Raw genomic sequence first — 21458 nt, 5'->3', positions numbered from 1 at the left:
CCATTTCACCACCTTTCTCCTGCCTCACCCTTGCAGGTCAGGACTACACACAGGACAGCATCCAGCACTGTGAGTTTCTCCAGCGCCAGGCTGGGTTCACAACACAGCTGGACCACAAGCCTTCCAGGACACAGACTTGAGACACTGCAGGTCTCCCCAGTTCTCTGCTTGAAAGGCAGCATCACTTTCCTGAGACTTTCATAGGGTGACAACACACGCTTCCAGCTCTAAAACAGAACTCACGGAAGGTGAAGTGCTTTGCAAACGTTCTCATCCACAGCATGGCAAGACACCGGTGCGCGGGCACACGACAGAAGGCTGGAGTTGAGCAGGAGCTAAACAGCAACACGCAGCTACTGCCTTGACTTTGACCCACACAGTGCAGGAATTCCAAAACAAAGAGCACCTACAGCCTGATGAAGCAAGTGTCTCCCAAGAGCCACGAGTCCCTCAGAAAGATGTTGCCGTCCTGAAGATGGGAAATATGCTCTAACACCCTTAGAGGAGTGGTATTTGTCCAGCTTTGAAAGCAGCCTGGGTAGAGACACCACTACTTCGGAACCCAGCTCCAAAGTTTGTTCTACATCTCAACTGACTACGTTAACCGCTGCTACTCCTCCGACTTCTAGAGCTGAAAGCTGCCTCTTACTCTAGAGAGAAAGAGTGTGAACCCTTCCCTGCCTGGACACTGCTGAGACTCGTGTCCCGCTCATGCTCCTCCATTTACAAGCTTCACCTGGGTTACAGGAGGCAGGGCTGACATGCCTTTCCTTTTCCTTAAGGAAAGCCTACAGCTGGAACACAAAGCTCCACAGTTACCCACATCCCCAAAACAGCCTTGCTACAGAGCGCTTACAGTTTTCACGGAGCAGAAATTAAAGGAAAACGCCTCGTGTCTGACGATGCTTACACACGACAGACTTTTTTTAACCTGCTACACCACATGGTTGGAAGATGCAGCACATCCTTCTCTCTCATTTCCTCCATGGGATTGCTCCTAAAGCCCACGTTCGTTTTCCAACACGTTTAAGCGCCACAAAACCCTCTCTCCATTGCCAATTTGACAGCCAGTTCAGGACTGCAGGGGCAATGGGATCATTTCAGTACATGGCGGGAAGTAAGCCTGGGATTTTCCTGGCAGCAACAGAACAGAAAAAAGCAACATGTCAAATCCCATGGCCTTAAACACTGCCAAACTGGAGGGAGCCTGGCACGACAGTCCTTTCGCAACAGGCAGGGCTCTGCGCAGTCCCGCACCAAAAATCGAGCTGAGCCTGTGCGGAGCTCACACACTGTATGCGCTCCCCCCACCCCGCCCCGCACCACCAGTCACTTCCACTTCCTTCTGGCATGTCAGGAATCTGGTCTAAATGTCACACCTTCTACCAAGGCACTGCCCTAGAGCTGCAGCTAGGACAAGAGACTTTTCCAACTTGCTAGATATTCTCCACGGTAGGTCCGGATGGGATTAAGACACCAAGGGGAGAGTAGGGGACAGTCAGCTCTCCAAATCTGCATCCTGACTTCATTTATGGAAAACTCCTGATAAAGATCAGGGAGATGAGGACAAGAATCAAGAACGCGCACACTCACCTACCTACCTTAAGGAAAAAAAAAGCAAAAAAAAAAAAAAAAAAAGCCAAGGACAGTCAACTGATTCTACTTGTTCGCTTTAGGGTCCCAGAGCAGTTTTAAATCACCTTGTTTCTCTAGGCAGGACAAACAACCCTTCAGTATTCACAGAGTGGTAAGGTCAGAAATGTTGGCAGCATGAGGTTCACAGAGAAGCCCGAGAATTGATTCTCAAGGTGCGAGAGGGGAGCTGAGCAAGCACTCGCTCCAGATTTTCAGGGCTTTCAGGAAGGTGTGTTCTGGGGGCAAGCTGCTTTGAGTCTCTACAGGAAGAGAGACAAGGACCTGCTGCTGACCTGTGGCTACCGTCAGCAGCAGAGCCCTCTGCCTCTCCAGCCCACACTTTCCCGCCTTGTACGCAGGAGTTACCTATCGGCTTTCGGCCGCTACTTGAACGGCTGCCTGTGCCCTGCTCCTTCTCTGTCTCCCTTCCTACCCCATCAGGCAGGGTGAGCTTCCTGTCATTCTAGGCTGAGCCCAACGCCTCGGGCTACACTGTCACCCCCCCTACTCACCTATCCTAGGATATGGTCACTAAGAAGAATTAGCAGCTAGGAACTCTACCCATAGCCCTGGCCAGCCTCTAAAGGAGTAAGAGCTCAGCCTAGAGCTCTGAAGGTCTAGGCCAGCCTATCCTTTGATCCCGTATCTACCTACTGCGTGATCTGTCCGGAAAGTCAAATCATAGTTACCTTTGAAAGAAGATGGAAGTTGAGGAGAAGTGGGCAGTAAAGGAGAAATGGTTGGAAAACAGTATAGGCGTGCACGTAGCGAGGGAAGGAGCCGAGTTATCCCAAAGGACAGCTCAGCCCAACTGGCTTTCGCTGGCCCGCTTTTCAGCTTATAAAGCCCCGGTCCCGTGAGGTCACAATCGCCGGGCGGGTGCCGCATCACTGCTCCTTTGTGACACGGGGCCGCACGGGGACGTGTCCTCTCAAGGCCACACAGCTGCCAGGGCCCTGGCACCTCCCCCAGCCATCAGCCGCTGGACTTCCCCACTGCTGCTGGCCAAGGGCTCTTTGTCCACCGGCAGAGCTCCCACCTCTTCCCCGAGCCGCACCAGCTGGCTCAATAAAAACCTGCCCAGGGCTGCAAGCGTGCCTGTTCACTGCTTTGGCTGGAACGCTCCGTATGCTGAGGGTTCTGTGCCACTCTTCCCAGGTACAGGACCCTGTCCGTGAGACTCGTGGAGCAAAGCACCTGGTCGCTTAGAGGTTCATTTCCAATGAATTTGACCTGCCCCCCGAGATACAGCCCTATGCGGACTCTGAACTAGCATTGCCAAAGAAACACCTTCAGCAACGGTGCTGGGTTGACCTTGTCTGGCTGCCACGTCCCCACCCAGCTGCTCTCTCACCTTGGGGCTCCAAAACCATTTGTGGGTGGCTTTTACGCATCTTCACATTTTCTGCTCCCTCCAGGGTCTCTTAGCTTTCTATTTGCCACAGCTTTACCAGATTCCCCCTCGGGGTGGCCGGACTGGCAGTTTTGCTCCTGCCCCACTTGGCTGCCCCAGGGTTGGGCTGGTTGTTATTGCTGCCCCACGTCAGCTGGTCGGTTTGGCCCCTGCCCCGCTCAGGGATCCAGAACTGGGACAGGGCAGGTCTCTGCTGGGAGGGGTTAAAGGGGTCTAGTTTGTAACGGGACAGTGGCAAATCTGTGCTGGGGGAGTTAAGGGGATCCACTTTGTCCTGGAAGGGTATGTAGTATGAGGGGGTTCATGTAGTTGGAGGGGTTCAGAGAATCAGAGAATCAGAGAATGGTTTGGCTTGGAAGGGACCTCAAAGATCATCTAGTTCCATCTGCACGGGGAGCGATGAAAGCCACAAGGCCCCCCCCACTGCCCAAGGGACAGCACGGGGTCAGCGGGACGGCAGGCAGCCATGGCAGTATGTCAGCTCTGCGGCTTCTTCCCAGCCCTGGGGCCTCCTGGGGGCTGCCCCAGGGTGCTGCAGCAGCGTGCGGCCTGGTGCTGCCGGGAGCTGGTGGGCCCTGCTGGGCCTTGACAGCGGCAGTCAACGAAGGACCTTTTCCCCCTGGCATCCCCCAGGCTCTAGGTCACTCGGTGGGCATCCAGTCGGAAGTCCTCTGCTTGCTGCTGCCCGCTTGCTGCCTGCTGCGGCCTGCCACTGCACCGTCCCCATCTGGCTTCCCCTCCCAGGGGGTTTTCATGTAGTTTGCCACCTGGCACACCACCCCTTTCTTCTTATCCTTCTTCTTCTTCTCCTTCTTATCCTTCTCCTTCTTCTTCTTTGGTGGCATGTTGTCCCGCGGGGAGGTCTCGTTCCTCTTGGGGGTGCTGGCTGGCGTGGGGCGCTTGGCCTGCTTGCCGCCCGCCTTGGCCAATCTGGGCAGCACCCGGCAGGAGACGAGGCCCGGCGGCAGCGGCAAGTGGGTCAGAACGACCCGGGGCTGCCTCCGCAGAGCCTCCTGCACCAGTGGGGCCATGCAGGGTTGAATAAGGGAAACTAATTAGCGTAGAACAATTTTAAAACAGAATATATAACTTGGCAACACTTGAGTCAGGCCCTGTAAATTCAGGCTTCGCCTGTCTCGTGCTCCAGTAGGAAAGAAAACAATTAGTAAAATAGTTGGAATGTAGAAAAAGGATAAGAGAAGACATAAATTAGGGAATAGTCCTTGGGTAGGAACTAGAAAAAAGACACAAAGTTTGAGGCAACCTGATAAAGGGGGCCCAATATGCCAACAAGCCTGGGACCATCTGGGCAGGACGGATAAGAAGGTTGCTGAGCTTGCAAAACAGAGATCATGAAGAAGAGGTCACCCAACTGTGTACGCTGAAGAAGCGGAGAAAGAGGAAGATTTGAGGAGGACGACCCCTGACAACCACCTGAGAAAGAAACTGCGCAGGCGTATCAGGACATTAGCATATATTCACGAGTTCCCAGAATAATAATGAATATGTAAATTTTTTTGTAATATAAATCACGAACAATTTGTTTCTCGTTGAGACGCACGTTCGTGGAAATATCCCGGTGCAATGAAGGATACCTGCTTAATAGTCACATTGGCTATCGAGTGAATTTTTTTTTGGCTTCAGATTGGCGACGCTGATGGGACTCTCTCTGCCCGGCTGCAGGACCCATTGAGATGGGGACTCTCTTGGGTACCCCCGGGGGTTTCTCCGGAGAGACTCCTCTCCTCAGTCGGATCACTGCGGGGACAGACAAGGACCATCTATTGAAAGGTATTCTTTAAAACATTTTGCTTTTATTTTTTTATTTTCTTTAAGTAACTGTTTGGAGGTACTGGTTGTTTAGGAGTTTAACAGTTACTACTCTGTTTCTGGAACCGGTTCGTCTGTTGGCTCCCCGTAGGTCGTTACGTTATAACGCAGGGTGAGTGTATGCGGGACTGCTAGCGTCTTATTCGCATACATTGGAACAGTAACTGTCTGGAGGTACTGCTTGTCTAGGAGCTTAACAGTTACTGTTTCAAGAAGTTGGGGTTTTTTTTTCCTCAAATATAACTTGATGTGTTTGAATTTGTGGGAGTGTGCGAGACGTAAAATCACGCACGAAGCGAGTGTGGAGTCCGGATCCGCGGTTCTGTTATCCAGCGAGGGAAACAGCCGGAGAAGGATGAAGCGAATGATTAATGATACCCTTGTGGGTAATTATCTGAGATTAATAGTAGCATTGACGTGTAAGTTTGGATGTCCTTTATTGCCGTGTTAAAAGAGTAACTAAAAATCTGAATGATGCAGCCCCTGAAGTAGAATTGTTGGTAAATGTGGGAGCCAGAATATTGCCTTTTACACCCTAAAAATATTGTGAATCAATAATTATTTTTTGAATTTTTATGGTATAAACAGAGATTGTGGATTCAATCTGGGACAGCCGTAGAGTGTGCTAAGTGTAAAGTGTGGACCCCTTGGGAAAAAAGGAGCGTGCTACCGAAATAATAGTAAAGATTGTTTGTGGTTGGCGAGACAGTAAAATGGGAAGTAATCAGAGCGGAGAAGTTTTGAAAAAGGGTCCATTAGGATGCATACTGAGACATTGGAAAGAAATAGAAGGTTCACCGGGAGATATAACAGGTAAGAGAACTCTGATAAAATATTATAATCACTGGTGACCGATATATACATTGGATAATCAGGAAAAACGGCCCAAGAATAAGAATTTGGAATATAATACAACGTTACAATTGATGTCGTTTTGTAGAAGGGAGAAGAAATAGGATGAGGTACCTTATGTTGATTTGTTTTTCACCTTATGAAATCATCCCAAGTGGCTGAAGGACTGGGGGTTTACCCTGCAAAACCCCCTGGCATCAGCATTAGAAAAGCAGGAAAAGGCAGCGGGAGGCTGTGAAGGTGTTGCTCTGCTTGGAGCACGGGACAACGGGGTTTGAAGTGCGGGTGTGATGAAGAGGATGATTTGCAATTAATGCAAGATGTTGGAGGTTGCATGGCTGGGTTTTGATAACAGAGAGAAAGGGAAGGAAGTTAGAGCAACGAGAAAACGAAAGAGAGCGGGGACAGGCACGGAGAGACAGGGAAAGAGAGGGGAACCTGAGAGCTGCACTGCAGGGAGCGTCAGCAAACAGCAACTTCAGGGGAGGACGGCAATACTATGGGGGGAGAGGCGGGGACCCTCCAGCACAAAAAAACCCCAAAAACCCAAACCAACAAACAGTAATACCTTAGAAAATAATCAGCGTGCATATTGTAAAAACCGGGACCTTGAAAATGAGATTGTCAGAAATGTAAGGACCGTTTTAGGGGTCCTGTTCCTGTCAGTCCAGAGGTTCTGGAAGAGGCACGATACAATCAAGAAGCAGCTCCCTTGCCACGTCAGTTCCCCTGAACTAAGTCCTGAAGGGGACCGGGGGAAACCTCCCCAGCAGAACCCCTGGTTACAGGAGAGCTGGGCAAAAGGAAAAGAGATTGTCTTGTAGATACTGGGGCGACTTATTCTGTTAAATACTTGTCAAAGAAAATTGAGCGATGATACAGTAAACGTTGTGAGTGCCACAGGGAAAGCGGAACAGCGTGCCTTTTCCCATCCTTTCAATTTTAAGCTCGGAAAACAATGGGTAACTCCCCAATTTTTATATATGCCTGAATGTCCTACACCACTCCTGGGACGGGACCTATGGAGTAAATTGGAAATGCAGATCACCTTTAAAGATGGGGAAGTTCAATTATGAATCCCTGAATCTCAAGCCATCGAGGCAAGAGTTTTGATGTTGCAGGAACAACCCAAGACTAACAAAGGAATTCCCGAGGAGGTGAAGAATGCAGCGACACCTTTGGTATGGGCTAATGAGGTCCCGGGTAGGTCCAGAAGAGCGGAACCCCTAAGAATTATCCTTAAACCTGGAACAAATCCAGTAAGACAAAAATAATACCCATTAAAAATAGAGGCCAAAAGGAATTAAAAAGGTTAATACTCAACTTTATAGAATATGGGTTACTCATATAGTGCGAATCAGAATTTAATACCCCAATTTTACCGGGGAAGAAACCGGATGGGAAAAATTATCGGCTAGTACAGGATTTAAGAGCAATAAATAAGATTGTAGATGATTTGCACCCAGTGGTTACAAACCCCTATACATTATTAACTCAACTGAAAAATGATCAAATTTGGTTTACCGTACTGGACCTAAAGGATGCTTTCTTCTGTCTGCCCTTGACAGTAGAAAGTCAGGAGCTGTTTGCGTTTAAATAGAAAAATCCTGAAACAGGCAGAAAAACACAATTAACCTGGACGATGTTACCTCAAGGATTTAAGAATAGCCCCACTATCTTTGGGAACCAGTTGGCCCGAGAACTCGAAACACCGACTCCTCCATCTCGGACAGGGACTTTATTACAATATGTGGATGATTTACTAGTAGCTACAACTACCAAGGAGGATTGTGCCCAATGGACAGGGAGCTTGTTAAATTTTCTAGGACTGAGTGGGTACAAAGTTTCCCAGCAAAAGGCCCAAGTGATTCAACCACAAGTCACTTATCTCGGATTTGAGATCTCTGGAGGACAAAGAGAACTCGGTAAAGGTCGAAAAGAAGCTATTTGCCGCACGCCATTGCCAGGAACTGCGAAAGAACTTAGGACCTTTTTAGATATGACAGGATGGTGCAGATTATAGATATACAATTATGGACTCTTTGTAAAACCACTGTATCAGTTACTAAAAGATAATCAGTTAAAGGTGACCTGGACGGGAGAAGCAAAAAGAGCCTTTGAACAACTGAAACCAGAACTGATGAGAGCACCGGCCCTAGGTCTTCCTGACGTGTCTAAACCCTTCTGGCTACTTTCTCATGAGAGGCAAGGAATAGCCTTAGGGGTGCTGGCCCAACAACTAGGCCCTTATAAAAGAGCAGGAGCTTACTTTTCCAAGCAATTGGATGACGTAAGCAAAGGGTGGCCTGGATGTCTACGAGCAGTAGCTGCGGTTACCCTGAATGTACAGGAAGCACGCAAATTCACAATGGGCCAGAAAATGACAGTCATGGTGTCTCATACGGTTTCAGACGTGTTAGAACAAAAAGGAGGACATTGGCTTTCCCCCTCTAGATTTCTGAAATACCAAGCAATACTAGTGGAACAAGATGATGTAACTATAGTCACCACTAACATTGTGAACCCAGCTTCTTTCCTCAGCGGGGAAATCTCGGAGCCGGTGGTCCATGTCTGTTTAAAAACGATGGAAGCAGTGCATTCCAGCCGCCCTGATCTAAAAGAGGAGCCGCTCCACGATGCCGAGGACTCCTGGTATACAGACGGAAGCAGCTTTGTGAAACACGGAGAACGCCAAGCGGGATATGCTGTGACCACAACCCAAAGGGTAATCGAAGCAAAATCATTACCTGCGGGGATATCAGCACAAAAGACTAAAATCATTGCCCCAACCCGAGCATTAGAGCTGGCAAGAGGGAAGAAGATTAATATCTGGACAGACTGAAAGTATGCCTTCGGGGTTGTACGTGCCCATGGTGCTATCTGGAAGGAAAGAGGACTTCTCACTGCTCCAGGAAAATATCTTAAACATGCCCAAGAAATTCTAAAGTTACTAGAAGCCGTAAATCTTCCAGAAAAAGTAGCTATTATGCATTGTAGAGGGCACCAAAAAGGTAACACCGACCAAGAGATTGGCAATAAATTGGTAGGCTCAGAGGCTAGAAAGGCAGCAGAAAAAGGTAAAGTGATGGCAGCGTTAATTCTGGACGGTAAACTTCAAATTCCAAATTCTGATTTAGAGCCAGGTAAGTATTCCAAAGAAGATAAAAAATTAATCAATGATTTAGAAGGTAACAAAGGAAAAGATGGATGGTTTTATGTTCCAGATGGACGAATAATAGTACCCTCTAATTTGCTATGGAAATTAGTTTTAGATGAACATAAGAAAACACATTGGGGTATAGATGCTTTATATAAAGAATTAAACCAGAAACTAAGAAGTCAAAATTTGTACACCGCTGTGAAACAAGTAACCCAAAGGTGCGAAATTTGTTTAAAGAATAACCCAGATATGTCAAACAAAATTCAGATGGGTGTAATAGAAAAAAATACTAGTCCGGAGCAACACTGGCAAATAGATTTTTCTGAACTCCCCAGAAAAGGCGGATACAGATAGGTGTTGGTGTTAACGGATACCCTCTCAGGCTGGCCAGAGGTGTTTCCCTGTAAAACCAACAAAGCTAGAGAGATAACAAAAACGTTAACATAAAATGATTGTTGGATCTACACCCAGATGCCTAAATATTCCGGCCACGGAATATCCTTAATAGGAGTTCCGCTTCCATCCAATGTCTCCTGGACAAATCCCGTTTATTGGGCCAACACCACTCTTAGAAAAGATTCCCAATCCAAATGGAACAAGGAATGGAAGGTAGATGGGATAGCAAATTATACCTCGAGTAATAGCTGTTTGGTAAGTTCAGGAAAGGGCACCTTTGTAGGAGAATATTTAAAATGGAACAAGTCCATTTCTTTAAATATGACACTGATTGATCCTGTTTTTCAAAGATTGAACTCTACTGGACTCCCGGTCCCATTAGGAACGGGAGGGTATTGGCTATGTGGTACACTGGCTTTGAAGATATTGCCCCTAGGATGGAAAGGAGCTTGTACTCTTGGAGCTTTCGCTCCTAACATTACTATCGTTGACAAACTACACCCACAGGATGAACGAACAACAACTTCCCTCAAAAGGATAAAGAAAACTCATAATGCCAGAGCGGGTAGGTTTACTAAGTTCCATAGTTTTGTAAGGTGGTTTCTCCCATGGCTAGGGGTAAGTGAACTAGAAAAAACTAGAGTGAACATTTCGGCGGTAAGAGAAAACATTGAGAACAAAACCATTGATGCAATACAGGCCTTGCAAATTGAAATAACTAGTCTGTCAAAAGAAGTAATTCAAAACCGAATGGCCCTTGATTTATTATTAGCTTCACCAGGTGGTGTTTGTGCAACCACAAATATAAGCTGTTGTATGTACATAGACCAAAGCGGTAGAATCTCCACAGAAATCCGCAGACAAAGCGAAGTATTGCATAAAATAACTAAAGACGATACCTCATGGGGTTTTGAAGAAATTTGGCACAAGTTAACTTCCTGGCTACCTAATTTGACCTGGCTCCGGCAGTTATTTGGTTTTGTCCTGCTTATAGGACTGATGATAATCCTGACTTGTGTATTAATACAATGTGCATTTTGGTGTAGCAGGCGAACTTCAGGAGAATATGCAAACTGGAAACGAAATAAGATAAGACATGCAGTAGAGCCAGGGAAATACTTTAAGAGAACACCACAAAAAGAGAATATATTATAGGCCTTCTTGCAAAAGAATTTGCAACTTTAATGAACAGGGAGGAATGAATAAGGGAAACTAATTAGCGTAGAACAATTTTGAAAACAGAATAGAACTTGGCAACACTTGAGTCAGGCCCCACCAACTCAGGCTTCGCCTGTCTCATGCTCCAATACAAAAGAAAACAATTAGTAAAATAGTTGGAATGTAGAAACAGGATAAGAGAAGCCGTAAATTAGGGAATAGTCCTTGGGTAGGAACTAGAAAAAGACACAAAGTTTGAGGCAACCTGATAAAGGGGGCCCAATATGCCAACAAGCCTGGGACCATCTGGGCAGGACGGATAAGAAGGTTGCTGAGCTTGCAAAACAGAGATCATGAAGGAGAGGTCACCCAACTGTGTACGCTGAAGAAGAGGAGAAAGAGGAAGATTTGAGGAGGACGACCCCTGACGACCACCTGAGAAAGAAACTGCGCAGGCGTATCAGGACATTAGCATATATTCATGAGTTCCCAGAATAATAATGAATAGGTATTAAATTTATCAGAAACCTAAGGAATATGTAAACTCTTTTGTAATATAAATCACAAACAATTTGTTTATCGTCAAGACGTACATTCGTGGAAATATCCCGGTGCGACTCCCAGCGCTGCAGTAAAGGATACCTGCTTAACAGTCACATTGGCTCTCCCAAGCATCCCTTTTGCAGCCCATGAGATGCTCTGTGTGGCAAGGGAAGGTGCCCCTTGGGCCACTGTCTGAGGCTCTGCAGGGCTTGGGGGACACAGCCCAGGCCAGAGAGACACTCACCGCACGGCGGCTGATCAGCTCCTCCTCCAGGAGTTTGAGGGAGGGCAGTCGCGTCACCCGGGCTCTCTTTGCTCCTTCAGGTTGCCTGTGCACTGGGAAAGGACAGAGAAAGAGTGAGCCCCAAGCCACCTCTTCTCTCTCCAGCAAAAGGGATCCCAAACACCCCTGGGTACCGCCCCGGAGCCAAACAGAGGGCAGAGCTGCCTGCAGAGCTCCTGCCTGCCAGGCACACAGCCCTGCTTCCCACCTGACTCTCCCTGCTGCAGAGGAAGAGTCCTTCCTCTGCTGGGGAAGCAAAGAGGGGTGATGGGCTGAGATATGGGCAGGCAGAGCCGGCTGGGGGCTTACCCGGAGGGCAGGAGCACCAGGACGAGTGGGAGCCTGTTGCTGTACTGGCCATGGCGGTTGGTGAGGGTGGGGTTGGTTTGGGGCAAACTGTGCCCTAGGGGGTCTGTCCCCACTGTGATAATTCCTCAAGCACCTGCTTCAGCCAGCCTTGCACTGCTTTGCTTTTTCATACCACAACAACTTCCCATCTCAGCGATTTCCCATCCTGATGATCACTTCCTGTCCTCAGTGCTGATTTTCCATTCCCACCATGGCTTCCCATCTAACCATGGGTTTTTGGGAGGTGATTTTTGTCTCCAAGGGCAAGCGATGGCCTTGCAATGCTGACATGTGTGTGCTGCCCCATCTTCCCCGATGGTGGAGATGGGAGGGCGATTTGGGGTGATTTTGGGTTCGTTTTGTCCTCCCCCGTCTCTGGTCTGGGCTAGAGGTCAGTCTTGGTCTTGCTGTCGAGGAAGCCAAGCTCTGTGACGTTCGTGTGCCCCTTCCTGGGGAGCGCCTCAGTGGGCTGCGCTTCTCCCTTCTCTCTGCGCCTCCCTCCTGCTCCCCATCCCCTTTTGCTCTCCCTCCGTCTCCATCCTGGCGGCCATGGCTGCTCTGTCCTTCTCCGCCTCCTTCTCCTGACCCGCATCCCTCTGTTTCTCAGTCGCTCGGGAGTCTTTCCCGTCCTCCCCTTGCTCTGTGTCCTGCTCTCGGACCCTGCCTCTCCCTTCCTCTCTCCCTTTTCCCTCTCACCCTTTCCCCTCCGTCCCTCGGTCTTGCTCCCTGGCCCATGTCTCTCGCACTCCTCTTCTCTCTCTCTGCGCCCCCGTCCCGCTCCCTCACCCTGCCTGTGTCGGCCCGTCCCTCTGGCCTCCTCCCTGCCCTTCTTCTTCTCTCTCCGTCCCTCTGGCCTGCTGCCTAGCACTAGTTTTCTTCCCGCACCCCGCTCTGCCCTTCCCCTCCAGCTCTTTCCCGCTCTCTCCCTCTGCCGCCTCCTCACCACCACTTTTCCTTCCTCCACTCCCTGCCCCTTGTTCCCACCGTCCCTCTGTCCAGCTCTGGGCCTGTGGGGCCCGGGCCGGGGGACGGTGTCCCTGCAGGGTCAGACTGCAAGCAGGAGCACCCCGTGGCATGCTGGGAGCTGTAGGCCTGAGGCACAGGGTTGCCTGGTGGCCGTGTTGTTCCCAGGGCATGCTGGGAGCTGTAGGCCTGGGGCACAGGGCTGCCTGGCGGCCATGTTGGTCTGGCCAGGCGCAGTCTCTGCTCCAGCTGCGGCCTGGCTGAGCTGAGGGCTGGGGCTGCCCGTGAGGCCAGCCAGGCCCTTAGGCAGGTGTGGGGGTGTCTCCTGCCTGCTGGGTGCCTGGGGGGTGGTGGTGGGGAGCTCCAGGCTGGAGCTGGGCCTGGGCAGTGCAGCCCCGGGAGGGACCCCAGAGCTGGGGAGGGGAAGGAGATGGAGACAGACCCCCCCGGGCACCGGCACGGGGTACCCCGACTGCCAGAGCCCCCCGAGCCGCCCCAGCATCGCTCGTCACTGCACTGCTAGGAGTAGCAGCCTCGTTTCGTTTGAGGATGCGGCATTGGAATCGAGCTGACAGACCGGTTTTCTTTACTGCACATGGGACTGTAGTGCAAATGTTGTCCCTTGAAGTCAGCTTCCTTAGCCCAGTGTGTAAGCAGCCAGTCGTACACACCGAGACGAGATATTGTTTCGTCCATGTTTGTGCAAAGATGGGTGCTAGGCAGTTTCCCCCAAAGCTAGCACACCAGTGGCAGTTCCATTGGAGATTTGTACAGTCCCGGGTGTTCTGCCTACTAGTCACAGCTTCTAAACTACAGCTGGGGAACTCTTTGCTCGCTTCCATTTCAAGACACAGTACCTTCTACATTCACTACGCATGTCCAGTGAGTCAGTCTTTATCTGGGGAGGGGGTGGTGTTAGCACTGGAGGTGTGGTTTTCATATTCTAAGGGGACAGTCCATTCTAAGGACACCAGTTAGAGTAATTTCACTGGCTTTTGACTTTCAAGGATGTACATCTCCTTGTTAACAAGCGTTCCTCTGGTCGAGATCCCTTTGCCACATCTTTTCTAAGTATACCTCATTCTAATTCAATACCTTCGAAGGTTCCAAGGACAGTCCTCCTCTTCTCCAATCCCTAGTTACCTTATTCTCAAGCAATAAGCACTAATGAATACACAGCTCAGAATACGCAGTCTAAATGTGACCTCCTTCTTTCCTGTTTCAGACAACACAAACACCTTTCATGTCCCAAAGTAAGTTGCCAGGACTCTGGTTAAAGCTCTGCATAACAACCTAAAATTTTCCTTCGTGCATGATTGCCACAGTGTGGTAGTCTGTTTAGCAATTTGCTGTCGTCGTGGAGCCCGGCAGGCAGCTAAACCAACCATACAGCCGTTTGCTCACCCCCCTGCCCCAGTGGGATGAGGGAGAGCATCACAAAATAAAAAGTAAAACTCGTGGGTTGACATCAAGAGAGTTTAATGTGACAGAAAAAGAAGGTAATAAATAATAAGAACAGCAACAATAACAACAAAACCACCACCAACATTAATACTAAGTTAATTTCATCTAAAATGTGCTCTTTTGGCCATTATACCTTGGAGGGGTGGACTCTAATCTTTTAAACATTTAAAAAAAAAAATGAAACATCCATGAATAAGTGTAGGTGGAGCGCCTGAACTGTTGAATGGCAGGCAATATCTCAATGACATCCACAAATTGCAGAAATGTTGCAATCGTGGCCTTGTAATACAAAGACATTAACGTTTACTGGCAGCTTAAGAAACTAACAGTCAAGGTAGAAGAGAATTCCTCCCTCTTCTTTCTTTTCTTTCTTTCTTTCTTTCTTTCTTTCTTTCTTGTTATTTTTTTTGCATGTTAAAGTTTCTAATTTAATATCCTCAAATATTCTAAAATACTGAACTAGTATTAGAGAAAAGTGAGCGCAAGGTAAGGAGCATCATGCTGCATTTCTTGCTAAATGTCTGGTTTCATTTCGTTCCGACTGGAAAGGAAACCAAGCTTGTACCTGCAAAAGAATTCAAAGAGCTGTCTTTGGTGCCCAGAGGGAGCAGACAAGCACTGGGGAGCAGTCTGCAGGATCAGAACTTCAGCCTGCTCCAGGTGATAAACCCTCTGGAGAGGAAAGAGAAACCCCACTTAGGTGTTTGGTTTTATGGTGATCAGACAGCTCAGTAGCAGCCCTCTGCTACAGCTGCAGCATAAGCACCAAATTAAACTTTCACTTTCCACTTTGCTGTCATTTTTTCCCTTCCTCTTAATTTTGATATTTAAATGAACAGTTTAAGTATTTGCTTACTTGGGGAAAAAACAGTGCTATCCTTGTCCTCTTCTGATAAGCTACTAAGTTGAAGGGCAGAAAGCTGAGCCCACCAAGAAGATATTTAGAGGAGGGGGAAGTATTTCAGAGCCATCGGTTGGATGTTCTTCATCTGGCCAGAAGTGAGGAGGGGGCAGAAGACCTTCGCCTAAAGGGAAGCAGAAGAGAGCTGCTGGGAGCCAGCGGTGTGATGTGGAGATAGCAAAGTGCTACACTGCAGTGTGTCAGGCAAAGTATTTTCAGGGAGCGTAGAGGGGGGTGAATGCCACTGAAGAGAGCACAGCTCATCTGACATCATTGCCCTGCTGGTCCTTCCCGTACAAGAAAGATGAACTCCCCTGGGAATGATGGCAGAGGAGAGCTGCAGGGATTGCTGGGACATGGGAGATGGAGATGCGCGATGACATCGGGAGTCCTTGATTTGCTTGGGCTAGAAGAGCAAGTGGACGAAGAGCGGGGTGACTGCTGTGAATGCAGAAGCAGGAAATAGCATGAAGGGAGAAGAGTTACTAAGCTTGAAAAAAAGCGTACCGCCTGGCCCTGAGTAAATTGAAGCAGAAAACTGGAAGAAAACTCTTAATGCTGGGAAGATCTGGGTTCTGCAACAGCCTTCCAATGGGAACAAAGAAAGTAGAAAGCAACCAGCCAACCCCTTAGTGCTTCATATGGCGTTCAGTAAGTTTATGGTGAGCCTGGAGATCTCTTCCAGTCTCTCCTTCCTCCAAATGAGGTGCCTCTTCAGGCATTGTCTTTCAAGATATGTCTTCCCTTTTTACATTTTCCTTGCTCTGCTGTCCTCTTGTTTGAAGGCCTGACCCCTTGCCGATCAAGTATTTGGATGTCCAAAAGTACTACGCTGCCAGGATTGCTTCACTTTTGTGAATTGTGCTTAAGGACTTGCTGACCCTTCCCGTTTTCTGACTCGAGTCACTTCTGACAGTCCCTTCTTGCTACTAGATCCTACACTTCTGGTAGAGCCTTGTCTCTTTGTAGATGCTTAATGTCTTTTTTTCCCTTTCTTATTTCAAAGAAAGAGGTTTCAAAAGGAAAAACAACCAGCCCCCTCCACACACACACTGTCCCTCAGCCCCACCACCGCTGATTGCTCCTTGGGGCAGCCACCCTTTGCCACGTACTCAGAGAAGTCAGGGAGCTCATTGAGAAGGGCAGTCAAGCAGGGGCTGTTGGGAACTCTGGGGATATCGGGGACGGTGTCCTTGCAAGATTTCCTGGGCATGGGATGCCTGCTCGCGGGCTCTGCCAATCCCCAGAGCTCACCTTTGGGCTCTGCCTGGTTTCTGCTGTGTAGTAAAGCTGTGATGGAGTGGTGGGGGCTGACATTGGGGACACTGTCCTCGATGAGCCCCATGCCATTGTTGGAGGGCTGCAACGGCTTCTTGGTGCTGCCGGGCAGGGTGTGGACCACAGGGAGGCCCTGCACCCAATGCTGAGCCGCGTGGTGCCAGGGCTTCCCATCAACCACGGCCCATGGCCCTAGGCCCATCGGCTGGTGGGGCACCAGCGTCCCTGTCACCACCTGCTGTCCCCAGCCGTGGGCAGGGGACAGGGAGCAGCCACGGCAGGGAGCTGCACCATGGGGCAAGCAGTACGAGGCAGGAGAGTTGCACCAGCTGCCCCAGGTTGTGCCTCCTGCCAGACGGTTGCCTGGGCCAGCTGGTAGGTGATGGGTGGAGCTGGGCAGGCTGACAGAACATCGGCAGCCCCGGCAGCACGTCAGCAGTGACAGGTGGTGGCATGGCCAGGGCGGTGAAGCTCACGCCAGGCACCTCCAACTCCATCGGTATCTGTAGGGGGAACCTCTGTGTTGGGGGAAGCAAAGAGGAGTGATGGGCTGAGATATTGGCAGGCAGAGCCGGTTGGGGGCTTACCCGGAGGGTAAGCTCGTTGAGGACGAGCAGGAGCCTGGTGCCCTACCGCCTGTGTCAGTTGGGGAGTCTGGGGTTGGTTTGGGACAAACTGTGCCCTAGGGGGTCTGTCCCCACTGTGATAATTCCTCAAGCACCTGCTTCAGCCAGCCTTGCACTGGTTTGCTTTTTCATGCCACAACAACTTCCCATCTCAGCGATTTCCCATCCTGCTGATGACTTCCTGTCCTCAACTAAACTTAAGAAAAGTCCCAAAGCCTCTCCAGGGGACAAGAGAGTAATGTGTGGGTCGCAAGTGCTAAGGTGTGCCTTGGAAACCTCTTCCTTGTTTTGCCAAATAAGGGAGAATACTCAAATGACCCTACCGATTGTCCAAGGGCCACCAGACTCATTGGCAGGCTCCTGGGCAAAGAGCCTTTTTCCCCTTTGAGAGAGGGGAATCCCATCAGAGTTCCTGAAGCCTGGTGCCGTGTAGGCCAACCCATTGTCAAAAACCCCAAAACTGTGGTGGTGACACCAGCCACAGAGCCATGTCTTTATGGACTGTGTCCGTCTGTTCCTCCCAACATCGCTGCCCGCAACTGGAAGGAGGGAGGAAAAAATAACCTGCGCTCCAGATCCCTTCAGCGACCGTCCCAAGACCCTGAAGTCTCTTTTGATTGCTTTTGCATTATGCGTCACAGCTTTGTCCCCACCCACATGGAGGAGCAGTAGTGGGGAGTAGTCAGAGGGCTGTACCAGGCTGGGGAGTTTCCTCGTATCGTCTTTAACAGGGGCCCCAGGGAGGCAGCAGACTTCTCTAAGAGGAGGGTCCGCCCTGCATATCGGACCCTCTGTAGCCCTCAGAAGGGAGTCACCTACAAGTAGAACCCGCCTTTGCTTCTTCGTGGAGGTGGTCACAATACAGGGTGTGGGCCCTTCTGGCCTTGCTGATACCTCTGGTGTAGCTCGACTATCGTCCATATCCTCCTTTGAGTGGCCTTCCACAGCCAGAGCCTCGTACCTGTTGTACAGAGGCACTTGGGAAGGCGAGGTGGGCAAGGAGGAGGAGGTTTGCCTGCCACGCCAAGTGCGTCCCTGCCTCCATTCACTCCTTCTTTCTAAGCTACTGCCTTCTGCCTGGCAGGGGGAGGATGCAGGGTGCCCTTCACCTTGGGTTCTGTCTGGTGGCTGTCCCTGTTTCTGTCTCCGGGAGGGCAGAGCTTGACTCCACCAGTCTCTCTCTCTCTCTCTCTCTCTCTCTCTCTCAGCCTCTCTGATGCTCCTTAACCTTTCTACTTCTTCTCGTAGTTCTGCCACCAGGCCGAGCAGATCATCCACCTGGTCACACCTCACGCAGCCATTCTCACTGCTGCCGTCCGCTACCAGCGACAGGCTCTGGCACGCCCTGCATCCTGAGAGCTGGGGGGGCTGCATGTTGTTGTGGCAGCTCTGTCTGGGTTGCCACATCCATTCTGGCGAGCGCAGAGGTCAGAGCTTTCTGCCTGGGTGCCATAGCTCAGCTCCTTCTGAGGGGCTGATGACCACCAATGGAGTCCCCTCTTGAGCCTGTAGGGCGACTAGGCCCTCCCTGCGCGCCCTCCCGCACGAACTGCCGCGCAAACTGCCGCGCCACGCTCTGTTTGCCCGCTCTGTTCGCCGCGCTCTGGGTCGCTGGTGCTCCCTAGGCTGCTTTTTATAGGCGTGGGGGTGGGCGCCGTTGCTCTGGCAACGCCCAGGCCTCGTCAGCGGTTCCCACCAGAGCTGCCGGCTCATGGTGGGTCTCTTCCACTCCCTTGGTGTTTCCCTGCCTCTGGAAAGTCAGGAAAACCCCCTGTGCCCCTAGATCTGCCTCTCCGCTGTCGGTCGGGCCGGCACCGGAGCAGCTCCCTTTGGCGACTGACTTTTTTTATTTGGTTTTCTTTGATCTTCTCTTCTCTCTGAAGTAGTCCCGTGTGGATCAAGAGGCTTGCAATGAATGCATCCAACTGAAATGTGGCAGTGAAGTGCTCTTCTCGTCAAGTGATGAAGTGAAGGCTGTTCTCATCAAGGCATCCGTTGTTTCATGCACTGCTGTTTTCACTGGGGCTTCATCTTTGAAGACCAAGGATATCCTGAGGAGAGTTGTAGCTGCTTTCTCTACATCAGATGTATCTGTCTGCTGAGCTATCAGCCCAGAGCACTTTGGTCCTAGTCGCAGCAGCTTCTCTGGTGATGGGAAAGCAAGGAACGTGGCAATGTCCACAGGAGGAGATGGCACTGGAATTGCATCCTGTCCATCCCTTGTCGCTCCTGCTTGCAATAAATCCGTCCACAGTTGTCCCCTCATTTTAATACTCCACCCAACTTCCTGGCTTTACCCTTTTGAATCGCTCTAAACTGTTTCTCTGGCCCTGCGCCCACTATTGCGAGGTGTGGTGGGTTGACCCTGGCTGGAGGCCAGGTGCCCCCCAGAGCCGCTCTATCACTCCCCCTCCTTAAGTAGACAGGGGAGAAACAGTATCACGAAAGGCTCATGGGTCAAGATGAGGACAGGGAGAGATCATTCACCAATTACCGTCACGGGCAAAACAGACTACACTTAGGAAAAAAATCATCTAATTTATTATCAAGCAATGAGAAATCAACCCAAATTTTAAAACACCTCCCCCCACTCATCCCTTCTTCCCCAGCTTAACTTTACTCCTGATATTGACCTACTCCCCCCCCCGAGCGGCCCAGTGGGAGGGGGAATAGGGGTTGCAGTAAGTTCATCACACGTTGTTTCTGCTGCTCCATCCTCCTCAGCGGGAGGACTCCTCACACTCTGCCCCTGCTCCAGCGTGGGGTCCCTCTCATGGGACACAGTCCTCCACCAACTTCTCCAACATGAGTCTTTCCCACGGGCTACAGTTCTTCACAAACTACTCCAGCGTGGGTCTCTTCCATGGGGTGCAGACCTTCAGGAACAGACTGCTCCAGCGTGGGTCCCCAACAGGGTCACAAGTCCTGCCAGCAAACATGCTCTGGCGTGGGCTCCTTTCTCCACGGATCCACAGGTCCTGCCAGGAGCTTGCTCCAGCACAGGCTTCCCACGGGGTCAAAGCCTCCTTCAGGTGTCTCCACCTGCTCCACTGTAGGATCCTCCACAGGCTGCAGGTGGAATCTCTACACCCCATCATCTTTCCTCCATGGGCTGTAGGCAGACAGCCTGCTTCACCATGGTCTTCAGCACGGGCTGCAGGGGAATCTCTGTGCCGGCACCTGGAGCACCTCCTCCCCCTCCTTCTGCACAATCCTTGGTGTCTGAAAAGTTTCTCACATCTTCTCCCTCCTCTCTCTGGCTGCAAAAGCTCCCTCTAACTTGTATTTTTCCTTCTTAACTCTCTTATCACAGAGGTGCTGATTGGCTCAGCCTTGGCCAGTTGTGGTTCTGTCTTGGAGCCGGCTGGCGTTGGCTCTGGCAGACACAGGGGAAGCTTCTAGCAGCTTCTCGCAGAAGCCACCCCTGTGGCCCCCCCCACTCCCAAACCCTTGCCATGCAAACCCAAGACAAACTGATCCATCATCATCTAATGCTTTTCTCCTGGTGAGCAGAGCCCACCCTAACTTCCCTGCCAACTTCCGGCATGCCCCTGAGGCATCGCAGAAAGGCAGGCTTCTTAAAGCCAATTCAGTGACCCTCAGGGTTACTTCTTAACCCCTTGACAGCTATGGCCAATCTTCCAGGCTGGCTAGCTTGGCAAGCAACGCAGCTACCGACCCCCACTGCTCCATCTGGGGCCACCCTGGCACACCATATGCACGAGCAGCTCCATCTCAGCTCTCACCTTCCCCTTTCGCCTTTCTCAACCACGGCAGGGCTGCTTGTGTATCCTGCCGACTACGCCGCTTGTCAGATCCAGGCGGCGACACCGCACTGGCCTCCGCCAGTGGTGACACCGAGCCAGACCCAAGCAGGATCGGATACACAAACACAATGCACGCACAGATGATCAAAAGGCCTTTATTACATCCACGTCCCAGCGGGGGTTCCCCAGTAGTCCCCACGTGAGGCAAGCAGCAAGCGGGCAGATCCCTGGCACCTGACGTGATGGCTAATGGACAGCCTGGCAAGTGGACACGCGAATAGTGCATGGTCAGCTACAGAGAAGGCGTGTGACAGAGGAACCTAGCCAGAAACCACATAAGTAACAACCTACTATCATGTGGAACAGAAATCTCTGCTGCCTGAACAAAGCATAAAGGGATTTAGTATAAGGAATCTGGGAAATTGCTGTACGGAGTCTGGGAAATAGCTGTACTGACCTCCATCGCCTATCTCCTCGCCACTCTTCTGCACATAACCGTACAGACGCCAGCCCCTGAGTCCTTCAGTTTCAAGCCCGCTTCACCAAGTTGGCCAGCCTGCTGCCAAAGATTCCCTCGCCTCTTCTAGACAGGTGGATCCCATCCCTCTCTAACAGGTTATCGTCATCCCAGTACGTCCCGTTGTCATTTCACTGAGATGAGGCATGTGTTTGCGGTTCAGCAAGACGCCTTGGAATGGACCACCAAAACTCCGCACACAGGTGTCAATAGGTCAATGAGAACTTGCCAAACCAAGTCAATGAGAACTTGCCAAACCAAGTTGTAATAGTGCAAAACAAGATTTATTCGCCGAAAGAGTTCCCAAGGTGCCTAGGACATGG

Source organism: Grus americana, unplaced genomic scaffold, assembly GCF_028858705.1.
Source record: "Grus americana isolate bGruAme1 unplaced genomic scaffold, bGruAme1.mat scaffold_344, whole genome shotgun sequence".
In the NCBI taxonomy this organism is placed as follows: Eukaryota; Metazoa; Chordata; class Aves; order Gruiformes; family Gruidae; genus Grus; species Grus americana.
This window is presented reverse-complemented; position numbering follows the sequence as displayed.